The sequence below is a fragment of the Callorhinus ursinus genome, unplaced genomic scaffold (genome assembly GCF_003265705.2).
Source record: "Callorhinus ursinus isolate GAN/ISIS: 27379988/994484 unplaced genomic scaffold, GSC_fseal_2.0 scaffold2, whole genome shotgun sequence".
Taxonomy (NCBI): domain Eukaryota; kingdom Metazoa; phylum Chordata; class Mammalia; order Carnivora; family Otariidae; genus Callorhinus; species Callorhinus ursinus.
Window position 1 is genome coordinate 92,401,286 of NW_027397064.1, and position 13,226 is coordinate 92,414,511.

At 40.5% G+C, this 13,226-nt stretch overlaps 1 protein-coding gene and 1 long non-coding RNA gene across 3 annotated transcripts in view; both read left to right on the forward strand.

Moving 5' to 3' along the window:
- The window catches only part of TMEM163 (transmembrane protein 163), a 215,342-nt gene that overhangs the window by 88,041 nt on the left and 114,075 nt on the right, over positions 1-13,226 (forward strand). The window lies entirely within an intron of this gene.
- On the forward strand, positions 7,531-12,280 carry LOC141371156 (uncharacterized). The gene is made up of 3 exons (XR_012375886.1): positions 7,531-7,635; positions 8,047-8,208; positions 11,926-12,280. It is a non-coding gene; the product is annotated as an uncharacterized lncRNA (long non-coding RNA).

The window sequence follows — 13,226 nt, forward strand, 5'->3', positions numbered from 1 at the left end:
AAAAACTAATGATGTAATGTATGGTGATTAACATAACAATAAAAAATTATTAAAAAAAATGTAGGCTGTATACCAGCAAGCTGAATCCATCAAGTTGTAAAAGCGTTTTATGCAGTAGCCAGGAATGCAAGATTAGTTTAACATCTGGAAATCAATTAATGCAATATCTCATATTAATAGAATATGAAAAAAAACAGAATCTGGATTGACATAGAACAAGCATTTCACAAAATCCACCCTTTCTTGATCAAAACACTCCACCAACTAGGAATAGAAGGGAACTTTCTCAGTCTGATGAATGTCTATGAAAATCATGCAGCTAACATCATACACAATGGTGAAACATTGAATGTCTTCCCCCCAAGATCAGGTTATCTACTCTCACCATCTCCATTCAATATTGTGCTGGAAGTTCTAGTCAGAATGAGTAGGCAAAAATTAATAAAATAAACATATATCGAGATAGGAAAGGAAGAAATATAACTACCTCTATTTGCAGGTGACATTGTCTTGTATATAGAAAATACTAAGAATCCACTAAGGTATTAGAACACATGGATGGAACTAGAGGGTATTACGCTAAGCAGAATAAGTCAATCAGAGAAAGACCATTATACGATCTCACTGATAGGAGGAATTTGAGAAACAAGACAGAAGATCATAGAGAAGTGGAGGGAAAAATGAAACAAGATGAAACCAGAGAGGGAGGTAAACAGTAAGAGACTCTTAATCTCAGGAAATAAAATGAGGGTTGCTGGAGTGGAGGGGGGTGGGAGGGATGGGGTGGCTGGGTGATGGACATTGGGGAGGGAATGTGCTATGGTGAGCACTGTGAATTGTATAAGACTGATGAATCACAGACCTGTACCCCTGAAACAATACATTATATGTTAATAAAAAAAAGAGAAACAGGCAAAAAATGGGGGAAAAAAGGTATTAGAATAAGTGAGTTTAGCAAATTTACAGGATACAAACAAGATAAATATACAGAATCAAGATATTTTTATGTAGTAGCAATGAGAAGTTTGAAAATGAAGTTAAGAAAACAATTCCTCTCATAATAACATCAAAAAGAATAAAATACTTAGGAAAAAAATTAACAAAAGAAGTACACAACTTGAATCTTAAAACTACAAGCCATTGATGAAAGAAAATAAAGAAGACACAAATAAATGGAAATACATCCCATGTTCATGAATCAGAAAACTTAATACTGTTAAGATCGCATTACTCCCCAAATCTACAGATTAAGTGCAATCCCTATTGAAATTTGCAGAAATTGACAAGCTAATCATGAATTTCATATGGAAATGCAAGGCATGGGGTGCCTGGGTGGCTCAGTCAGTTAAGCGTCTGCTTTCAACTCAGGTCATTATCCCAGGGTCCTGGGATCGAGCCCTGCATTGGGCTTCCTGCTCAGTGGGGAATCTGCTGCTCCCTCTCCCACTACCCCTCCGCCCCCCTACGCCAGTTGTGTTCTCTCATGCTCTGCTCTCTCTCAAATAAATAAATAAATAAATACCTTAAAAAAAAAAAAAGGAAATGTAAGGGACATGAAATTGACAAAACAATCTTGAAGTAAGTCAGCGGACTAACTCTTAATTTCAAAACTTATTATAAAACTACAGCAGTCAAGACAGTGTGATACTGGCATAAGGGTAGATGCAGAATTGAATGGAACAGAATTGAGAAATAGACCATTATATTTACAGTCAATTGATTTTTTTTTTGCAAGGGTGTGAAGACAGTTCAACAGGGGAAAGAATAGACTTTCCGACAAATGGTTTTGGAACAACTGGATATCTACCTGAGAAATGGTGGATTGATGCTGGACCCTCTTTCTCATACCATATATGAAAATTACCTCAAAATGGATCATAGACTTTAATGTAAGAAAACTATAAAACTCTTAAAAAAATAAAGTCTTTGTGATCATGGGTTAGGGAAAGCCTTCATAGGTATGACTACAGAAGCACAAGGGACAAAATTGAAAATAGATAAATTGAACTTTATCAAAATTAAAACTTTGTGCTACAAATAATACCACCAAGAAAGGGAAAAGAAAACCTACATAATGGGAGAAAATATTTGCAAGTCTTATGTCTGATAAGGCAACAGTACTCAGGATACATAAAGAGTTCTTACAAGTCAACAGTTAAAAACCAATCATTTAAAAATGGCAAAGAACGTGAATAGACATATAAGTAGTCAACAGACACATGAAAAGATGTTCATTAGTTATTAGGGAAATAGAAATCAAAACTACAATGAGATAATGCTTCACTTCCACCAAGATGTCTATAACCAATAAGACAGACAATAATAAATATTGATAAAGATGTGGAGAAATGGGAACCCGCTAGTAGGAACGTATAATGGTGCAACTGCTTTGTAAAAGAGTTTAGCAGTTGCCTTATGATCCAGCAATTACACTTCTAGGTGTATACCCAAGAGAAATGAAAACATACATCCACACGAAAACTTGAATGACCTTAGTAGCATATTCATAAAAGCTAAAAAGTAGAAATGACCCAAATGTTGATCATCCATCGAATGGATGAATAAAATGTGCTGTATCTATATAATGGAATATTATTTGGTAGTAAAAAGGAATGGAGCACTGGTGCAGGCAACACCATGGATGAAACTTGAAAACATCATGCTAAGTGAAAGACCACAAATTGTATGACCTCATTTATATGAAATGAAATAGGTACAGAAAATAGATTTGTAGATTAGGATGGTGGGCTTGGGGAGAATGGGGAGGGACTGTTAATGGGTATAGGGTTTCTTTTTAGGGTGATGAAAATCTTCTAAAATTGATTGTGGTAATCATTGTAAAAATTTTTTTAATGTAAAAACCACTGAAATGTACTCTTAAAATAAGTGAATTATATGTTATATGAATAATATCTCAATAAAGCTATTAAAAACAGCTGTATTTCTCATGGGTGTTTTGTAGGGATAATTTATCCTTGAACTTATTAAAACTCATGTCTTTCCCTATTAATTGTCTTATTATCTCTTCATGAATTATCAGGTTTTCACTGGTCTAGTATGGGAGATTTTATTTAGTGCAAGGCAGTGCATCATCTTCTAGAACTTTTCCGTATTGCATATTTCCTGAGGGGTTTTGAGAAACATACACAATGTTTACTTATTATCAACTTATTATTTTAACATACTTATTACCATCAGCATTTCTAACTAGTTCCTGGGCATTATGCAAAACCCCTTGAAATACATTTCATCGTTTATTCATTTTGAAAACTCTATGAAGAAGGTGGTATATCTCCATTTTTCAGATAAGGAACTTGAATCTTGGATATGAAGCAGTTGTAGGTTACAAGTGATGGAGTGATGCTAAAACTAGCACTTGGTTTTGGTTGATGTCAATGATTATTTTGTACTGTTCCTTGAGCTACATTGTGCCTTAAGTGATAGAAGGATTGGGTATATTTTCTGTGCTGTTTTAAAAATATTTTTCCTGGGACACTCTTCAATATTTTTTTATTTTTTAGCTTGTTTACCAGATGTGCCAGTGTTTGTGGACAAACTTCTGGGTTCATTTATGAACTTACCATTATGGCTATTGTTTGGATTACTTTTCTCCAAGTGCCTGTTGTTTACACCTGTTTCCTCCAACATGATATTGTGCTCTTGGAGTCAGATGAGATGTCTGCTGCAGGTGGGTCAGCCTCTCTCTGTCTGGAAAGTCTTGGTGTAAATTGGAAGTGCGAAGAGTCCACTGTGCCAGGTCTCCTTAAGATTACAGAAAAAAAAATGTGTTAAATGGGTTGAGTCCAGCATTATTTTCAGGAAAATAATGCAATGTATATTATTTTTGGCTTGTTTTTAATCTTTGGCTTTTCACTCTCTGAAATGCCCTTTCTTTTTATTGTCCCTACTCCACCCCCTGTAAACAACTCTCAATATTTCAAGATTCAGTCAATTGTCTATACCTCTGCGGAATCATACTTACCAATCCCTGCTCTCCTAGTTAAGTACAATGCATTTACCTCTCTGGCTTCACTGTACTCCGTAAAAATAGCTGTCACAGTGCCTTTAACCCTTCATTGTACTTTTTTGTTTGTTTAGATACTTGCCTCTTCCCTCTGGCCTGTGAATCCCTGTGGGCAGGGAGTATATTTCTCTTTGTTATTAATTTTTGCATCGCTAGCACTGTGCCAGGGGAACCACTAGATTTTCAATAAATGTTGAATGAGTGTGTGGGAAAATTAGGTGAGGCCCAAGGATGGGTCAGTGATCCTGAATCTTGCCATTCTGGGATAGCCTGGATTCTGTTGGGTAGACATCATAAGTTGGTTGGTTTGTTTTTTAATGGAGATAAATACTAACTGACTTTTGGCCACAGGTATATATTTGGGGTAACAGCCCTTTAAATTTTATTGTTGTTTGATTTTTCAAAATGCTTGTGTCAAAAGCATTTGATTATTTACATCTAATTTGTCAGCTCTGTGCACGGATCCTGTTATACAAGCACTATTATCCAGCCTGTTTCAAAAGACTGTTTGAGAGTAAAAATTATAGTCTTGGTAAAGAATCTCTTTGAATTTAAGGATTCTTCATAATCTTTACATTCCTCCGACGGATCCCCTAAGGCTATGGTTCTCAACCATAGCTGTTCATTACATTTAGCAGGGGAGCTTAAAAAAATATTCCTGGGCCCCTCCCCCAGACAGACTGCATCAGAATTTTTGGGGGAAACCCAGGGATGAGTCTCTTTTGTAAAACTCCCCAGGTGACTGGTGGGCATTCAGGGTTGCGACTCAAATCTTGCATGCATCCTGGAGGTCTTTTAAATGTGATGCTGTCAACATATGTGTGAACTTTTGGATGCAAATACCCTCTTTGGGCAGAAAAATTAAAGCAGATGTTCTCAAAATGTGGTTCTCAGATCAGGAGCATTAACATCACCTGGGAATTCATTTGAAATGTATGTTCTTGGGCCTCCACCCCACCCTTTTGGGGTGGATCAGAAACTGTGGTAGGGACCAGCATTCTGTTTTCATAAGCCCTGTGGGTGACTGATGGTCCCTGAGGAAGAAGGGGAGAGTCTTTAGCCCAAGGAGTGTTAAGAGTTACAGTTGTCACTAGGTGTTGTATGTAAGTGATGAATCATTGAATTCTATTCCTGAAACCAATATGGCATTGCATGTTAACTAACTAGAATTTAAATAAAAATTTTAAAAAGTTACAGCTGTCATCTGCCAGGTAGGACCTAGCATGTGCTGAGATCATGGACATGTGCATGCATGGTGGTCCCACTGACCTGGAATCCTGAGGAGCATTGTGTGGCTTCCTTTTGTCAGGGTAGGGATAGCAATTCTAGTGGTTTCCAGAAGGTATCATAGTAGTCATCTCACCTGACCCTGGGCAGAGGGCCAGAAAACCCCTTCTTTTATGGGCTTCTTTAACTAGGGCGTTCAGGAGTTCATAGGTTACGTTCACTTACCATCTTAGATGACTTCACTAAAATCTTTCATGCTCTTCAGTTCACATGTGGCCTTTAGGGCCAGATCTACAATATTGTAGTAAAATGAAATTCCACCATCTTTTAAAATAACATTTAGAGACTTTGAACTTGAACTAATTTAAGGGAGAGTCTAGTAACCAAAAGGAAAAAGTCTTGTTAAAAGGTAAAATCTGGGGCTCCTGGGTGGCTCAGTCGTTAAGCGTCTGCCTTCAGCTCAGGTCATGATCCTGGGGTCCTGGGATCAAGCCCCACATTGGGCTCCCTGCTCAGTGGGGAGCCTGCTTCTTCTTCTCTCTCTCCTCCTCCCGCCCCCCACACTTGTGCTCTCTCTCTCTCTCTCAAATAAATAAATGAAATCTTTAAAAATAAATAAATGGTAAAATCTGCCCATGCTTTTTTTAAATTTTATTTTATTATATTAATCACCATACATTACACCATTAGTTTTTGATGTAATGTTCCATGATTCATTGTTTGCGTATAACACCCAGTGCGCCATGCAGTACGTGCCCTCTTTAATACCCATCACCAGGCTAACCCATCCCCCCACCCCCCCTCCCTTCTAACACCCTCAGCCTGTTTCTCAGAGTCCATAGTCTCTCATGGCTTCTCTCCCCCTCCGATTTCCCCTCCTTCATTTTTCCCTTCCTACTATCATCTTCTTCTTTTTTTTTTTAAACTTATAATGTATTATTTGTTTCAGAAGTACAGGTCTGTGATTCATCAGTCTTACACAATTCACAGTGCTCACCGTAGCATATACCCTCCCCAGTGTCTGTCACCCAGCCACTCCATCCCTCCCACCCCCCACCACTCCAGCAACCCTCAGTTAGTTTCCTGAGATTAAGAATTCCTCATATCAGTGAGATCATATGATACATGTCTTTCTCTCATTGACTTATTTCGCTTAGCATAATACCCTCCTGTTCCATCCATGTCATGGCAAATGGCAAGATTTCATTTTTTTGATGGCTGCATAATATTCCCGTGTGTGTGTGTGTGTGTGTGTGTGTGTGTGTGTGTGTACCACATCTTCTTTATCCATTCATCTGTTGATGGACATCTTGGCTCTTTTCATAGTTCAGCTATTGTGGACATTGCTGCTATAAACATTGGGGTACATGTACCCCCTTCGGATCACTACATTTGTATCTTTGGCGTAAATACCCAGTCGTGCAATTGCTGGGTTGTACGGTAGCTCTATTTTCAACTTTTTGAGGAACCTCCATACTGTTTTCCAGAGTAAATCTGCCCATGCTTCTTGAGGGAGATATTCTGGGTGATCCATTCCAGCAGAAAGAGATAAGGGGGCAATGATTTATTGTTGGATATCGGACTGAAAAAAGAAAATTAAGAGTTAAGAGTGCCTCTGAGTTTGTAAGTCAGTACAATACAAGGGTATTGGTATTGCTGATCCAAGATGGAAAGATAAATCTATACTGGAATACAGTTTAAAGTTTATGGTGCCCATACACCATCTATTAGGGTTCTCCAAAGAAACAGAACCAATAGGATATACACATGTGTGCCTATGTATGTATATATATATATATACACACACACACACACACACACACAAGATTTATTTTCAGGAATTGGTTCTGATGGTTATGAAGACTGGGACATTCCACGATCTGCTGTCTGCAAGCTTGAGGCCCAGGAAACCTGGTGATACAGTTTGGTCTGAGTCTGAAGGCCTGAGAACCAGAGGAGTCAATGATTGAAGTCTCAGTCTAAGAGCCGGAGAAGACCAATGGTCCAGCCTCTTTCTGTAGTCAGACATACAAATTCTCCCTTTCTCTGCCTTTTTGTTCTACTCAAGCCCTCAGTGCATTGGGTGATGCCCACCCACATTGGGGATAATAATCTGCTTTACTCAGTCTACTGATTCAAACTGCTAATTTCATCCTGAAATGCCCTCACAGGCACACCCAGAAATACTGTTAGTCAAATATGTGGTCACTCTGTGACCTAATAAAGGTGATACATAGAATTAACTGTCACAGCCTGTCAGACAGATGTGTCCAGGAGGGATTATAGCTCAGGAGATGGGTGAGGACTACAGATACAGGTGGGAAACTCTTGATTGTACAAGGACAGTTAGAGCTTTGAGAGCAAATGGTATCCCCAGGGAGAAGGTATGTTATGTGAGGTGGAACACCCCATCCCGGGGATAGGCAGAAGAACAACTGGAATAGCCAGTGAGACCAGCAGGAAACCAGGAAGGACTGGGTTCTAGAAGCCTAGGGAAAACAGTTTCAAGCAGGAAAAGATGAAATAACTTAAACATTGAATAAGATAAAGGTTTAATTAGTGTCCTTTATCCGTGGAAATAAGGAGATCTCCGTTCACGCTTTTCAAGGCCGTTTCAAAAGAGGCAGGACCCCTCAGTGATGTTGGTCCTTTCCACTTTAGGCATCTGCTCTGTAGAGATGTCTATTGCATTAGTCAGGACAATTCAAGCTAGCTGCCTTAACAACAACCCTGGAAATCTCAGGGGTTTTACACAATTAACTCATAGTTCCTCACTCATACCATATCCTATGTAGGCAGCCCTTCTAGGCAGCAGTCCTCCACGCAGTGACTTGGGAATGTGAGAGCCTTTTATCTTAGGATGCTGCCATCTTAAAAATGAGCTCACTGCAGTTGCTGTGGAGGGGACAGAGCATGGACCAGCATGCAGGGGGTGTATGGCCAGGTCTGGAAGCAGTGTAAATAACTTCCACTCGCACCCTGTTGACCAGAACTTGTCACATGATCTCAACCTCATTGCATAGGAAAGCCAAGACTAGAAAATGGAATTGGTGAGCATATAACTCTTTTCTGCCAAACTATCCAAGGCATACCTACAGCCACCCCCCCCACCCCCCTTTCTCGTTACAGGGTCTACATGTCTAATTTCTTAGTGGGTATTTCAGACTCTACTCACTCAAATTAGATCTTAACTACTCCCTAGCTCCATCTAAAGTAGAGATTGCTTTTAGCTTCTGGTAACAGATTTTAATTGTCTCCTTTAGGAACAAGTTAGGAAGTCGGCAAAGAGATGCATTTCTATCACCAAGCCTTTGCTCAAGCTGCCCCCTCTTTCTAGAATGCTTTTCCCCCAGGTGTTTATCTCACTGCACTGATGTCTTTGCTGAAACCTCACCTTCTTATGAAGATGGCTTTGTCCCCTCCATTCAACACCCAACCCCACTAAGAGTTGCTGAGCCTCCTTCCTTTGCCCTACACTTTTCTTCATATCTCTTACTACTTTTGGGCATATAATATACTTATTCATTATGCTTATTTATCAGCTGTTGTCCCAGGAGAATATGAGCCCCAGGGCAGGGATCATTGTTTTTATTTCCTGATCAGTCGATCAAGTGTCTTGAACAGTGTCTGGCATAGACACTATAGTATTTGTTGAGTGAATTGACTCTGAAGCACTTAGACCAGGAAATCTTGAAGCCAGTTGAGAAGGTAGGAGGATAGGAAGGATATGGTTGGTGGTCAAGTCAGCAGAGTTGTCTTTGCAGTTAGTTGCCTTGGCATGCTCATCATTGAGTTACTACGACACTGTGGGGTTGTTTTCTGCTTCACTGGCCTGCTTCCAGGGCTCCAGTCTGGGCCTTCTCCAGTCCCTGTTGCATGCGCAGCCAGGAGGGTATCCCTGTGGTGCTACTCGGAGCCTGTGACCATGTGTTGCAGGAACACAGCTCTTGTATGAAGTCTGATTTGAGAAGGGGGGGAAGGGCTGGTTTCCATGTTCCCGTGGGATAGGTTTCTCATCCTGTAGTCTCCACAGGCATTATCTAGGGTCTATGAGGCTTTCTTACTGTGACTGTGAAAAGTATTTTAATTTCTCTTAAAATCGGTAGAAAATGTTTTAATTTAGGTCAAAGAAAATGTTTTACAATATTATAGCACTCATCTATCAAGTTGTAAAATACAGTGCGTAATTAATATTTAATTGCTGGACAAAGGGGCAAAAGTGCCCACAGCCCACAAAAATCCTAATGCAGCCCTGGTTATGACTAGCCTGGGGTGAGAATATGGTGGACTTAGGTCTAAAATTGTCTTCAAGTTTTTGGAGCAAATGTAGTCCCTTTCATGGATGAGAGAAAGGGGGCCCTGAGAGGCTGTGCTTGCCTGAAAACTACATGGTTGGTGAGCTGTTAATGTCACATTCAGGTCTCTTGAGCCCCTGGCTAATGCTTCTTGGAAAAACCTTCCAAAGAAGTAGTTTAGATGAGTGTAGTTTCTTAGTATATCTCATTTATTTTAATTATTCAGCAGTTACTTCTTGATGCTCTCTCGCCTAGTCATTTCTCAAGGGGTCACTGGTGAGTGACTGTGTTCATTGCGTTCTTCTGTTGCTTGTAGCACACAATTTACTGTGTGACTGATAAGCCAAGTCCCAAAGGAGTGAGGGACTTATTAGGTAAGTAGATGAGACTCTGAAAGGGGATAAGACCTGCTTTACAGACTTTTGTGTTTAAAGGGAAGATATATTTGGAGGCATCTGGCACTTAGTAGGCCCTCACGCATTATTTATTCTTTCTTTCCTTCCTTCCACTACCTAGCACTTTGAGTCCTCTGTATACATTATATTTTTTTGCCATTATCTGCTTATTACTCTGTTGCATCAGGGACAAGTGAAGAATTACACCACTTAACAATGAAGTCACATAAAAACGACGTTCATCTTCATTACCTGTGAGGGACCTTTCCAACTGCTTGGATGATTTTGCTTCTCTAGATCTCCTTTCACCTAGCGAATATTATAGTTGCCCATCATTCTCATTCATTCAGTTATGCTGTCATTCATTCAGCAAATATCAATTGATTGCCTTTTATGTGGCTGGTGTTTTTTTAGGGTATATAGAAGCTAACAAAGCAGGCAAACCCTGCTGTCAGGGAGCTTGGTTTCCAATTGGGGCAAAACTAGACTCGTTAGGCAGCATTTTCTGTTTTGAGGTACTTGATAACTCTGGACGTGTGTGGGGGTGTGTATGTGTCAACATACCTCCACGCAGTGGAAGCCTCTACCAGATGTGATGAGGCGTAGGTGTTTGGTTTAGAAATGAAGTAGGGTAAGCCTGGGAACATAGGTAGCTTTAATGTTCTATTTTTACTTTATATATATGAAGTTTTCATGTCTACATCTAAAACATGTAGACCCTTTCTTTGAATACGGATTCGGTGCTAGGATTTCTGAATTCAACTGATTGGAAACCTTATCTAGAATGTGCTGCTTCTGATTTCCATTTGCTTGCAATTTAAGCAGAGTGAGCTCATAGTTGCCAGGTCATCTGAGCCCAGAATTATACATTTTTGGTGATTTTTTTTTTTTTCCTCCCAATCTTTTACAATTATTTTGCCCACACCTGGTGTGACGTCAACTATTTTTCAACAAAATAGTTTCAGTGAGTCTCTTTTATTTTTTATTTATTTATTTTTTTAAGTATATTTTTTTAAAGATTTTATTTATTTATTCATGAGAGACAGAGAGAGAGAGAGGCAGAGGGAGAAGCAGGCTCCCCGCGGAGCAGGGAGCCCGATGTGGGACTCGATCCCAGGACCCTGGGATCATGACCTGAGCCGAAGGCAGACGCTTAACCATCTGAGCCACCCAGGCGCCCCTCTTTTATTTATTTTTTTAAGATTTTATGTGTTTATTTGACAGAGACACAGTGAGAGAGGGAACACAGCGGGGGGAGTGGGAGAGGGAGAAGCAGGCTTCCCTCAGAGCAGGGAGCCTGATGCAGGCCTCGATCCCAGGACCCTGGGACCATCAACTGAGCCCAAGGCAGACGCTTAACGACTGAGCCACCCAGGCGCCCTGCAGTGAGTCTTTTTAAAGCATTTAGTCTAATTTCTAAAAACTATTTCTTTTTGCCTTCAAGAGTATCAATTTACCTCATATTTGGGCAGCAAGGGGTAGTAGTTAAAAGCATGGGCTGTAGAGCCAGACTATCTGAGCTTTGCTACTTGTAACTTAAACCCAGGCCGTGGCCTCAATTTTTTTATTGGTCAAATAGGCCCAATGATCAGACATACCTCATAGGATTGCTGTGAGATTTATAACCATCAATACAAATAAAGTCTTTAGAACAATGGAACATAGTATGTGTTAGCTATCATTATTACTGTAAATATTGAGGATTAAGTAATTGTACTGACACATCCAAATGGCAGAAGCAGGTTTGAGAACAGACAACACGATTTCTTGGCTGAAAGCTTGTGAAGTAGAACTGAGCCAGCATCCAGAGAGGGCAGCCCCTATGGAGGGACTAATGTCCGCTCCTCTGGCAAGGGCACAAGGGGAGGTCAGTTCAAAGAGGTTATGCTCTGTATGTAATCGATCATCCACTTGTACATACTATAATTCAGAGCTTGCATCAAGCTGCCTGGAAATACATTTTTCATCTTTTGTTGTTGTTCAGTGAAACTCATGACCTTGCTGCTTGGCCAAACTTCTCCTTGTCATTCTGCTGAGAGAGAGAACAAGGGCAGGAGAGTGCGCACAAGCAAGCAACCTTGACTCCATGCTCCATGTTGCCCTGTGGAGTTCGATGTTCTGCAGATTCCGTGGGATTCAGAGGATTTGCCAGCATGCTTTCTTCTGAAATTGGCACACGTGCATGCCCGATGAAATGGTATTTACTTGCTGATCATCTTAACTAGTAGATGGAAATGAATCTAAACTAAACAACTCCGCAAGCAAGATTTCTGCCAGCGGGTGCGCCTCCTGGTTTTACAGTTCTGCTGCATCCCGGGCTCTCAGGGAACAGGAGAGTAACTTTTGGTGTCACATATGTCTCTGTTTTTATCCTGCTGTGTGTGTGAGAGGGCACTGTGGCAGGCAGCATATAAATAGCAAGCTTCCATTTTTATTTTTAGTGGTGATGACTTTTTCTTTTTTGAAATGGGATTTCTTATTTAATAAGTTATGGGATGTAATTACCACTTCTGCAGAAGTCAGGCAGCATCACACTCATTAAAAATTGCAGTAACATGAAAGTCCACATATAATGGACAAAAAGAAACCTGGTGATGAAATAGACAAGCTTGGGGCGCCTGGGTGGCTCATTCAGGTGGTTAAACATCTGACTCTGGATCTTGGCTCAGGTCATGATCGCAGGGTCATGAGATCAAATCCCGCGATGGGCATGGAGCCTGCTTAAGATTCTCCCTCTCCCTTTCCGTTTACCGCTTACCTCCCCACTAAAAAAATGAAACAGACAAGCCTGAGGCTGCCTGAATGTCCAGCATTTCCCCCTTTCGCTCCCTCTTTCCCTCCCTCCCTCCCTCCCCTTCTCCTTCCTTCATTTCTTGCAAATTGGAATGATACAGATTAAAAGCACGTCTGGAGTGAGCTAGGTGGCACCTGTTTTTGGCTCCTGGGTGGCATGGGGGAAGTTCTGCCATCTCGGCTCTCCCATCGTTCAACGGTTGCACTTCTAACTGGATTTTTTTTTTCTTTCCTCTTTATTTAAGATGTTACCCCCGAACTTTATATTCTCCACCTAGAGAGCCCGAACACTTCATTAAACGACCCTTCTGTTCATCTCCAGTGCTGGTTTCCACGTTTCCCCTGGCAGGAATGCCGGGGAAACAGGAATGCAGCTCCAGAAAGACTGCATGGCAGCTGAGTGGCCTTCGTAGGGGTTAATCACTACAAGGCAGCCAGCATTTTCCTGAGTTAAACCTCTCATGTAAAAAAAAAAAAAAAAAAAAAAAAAAA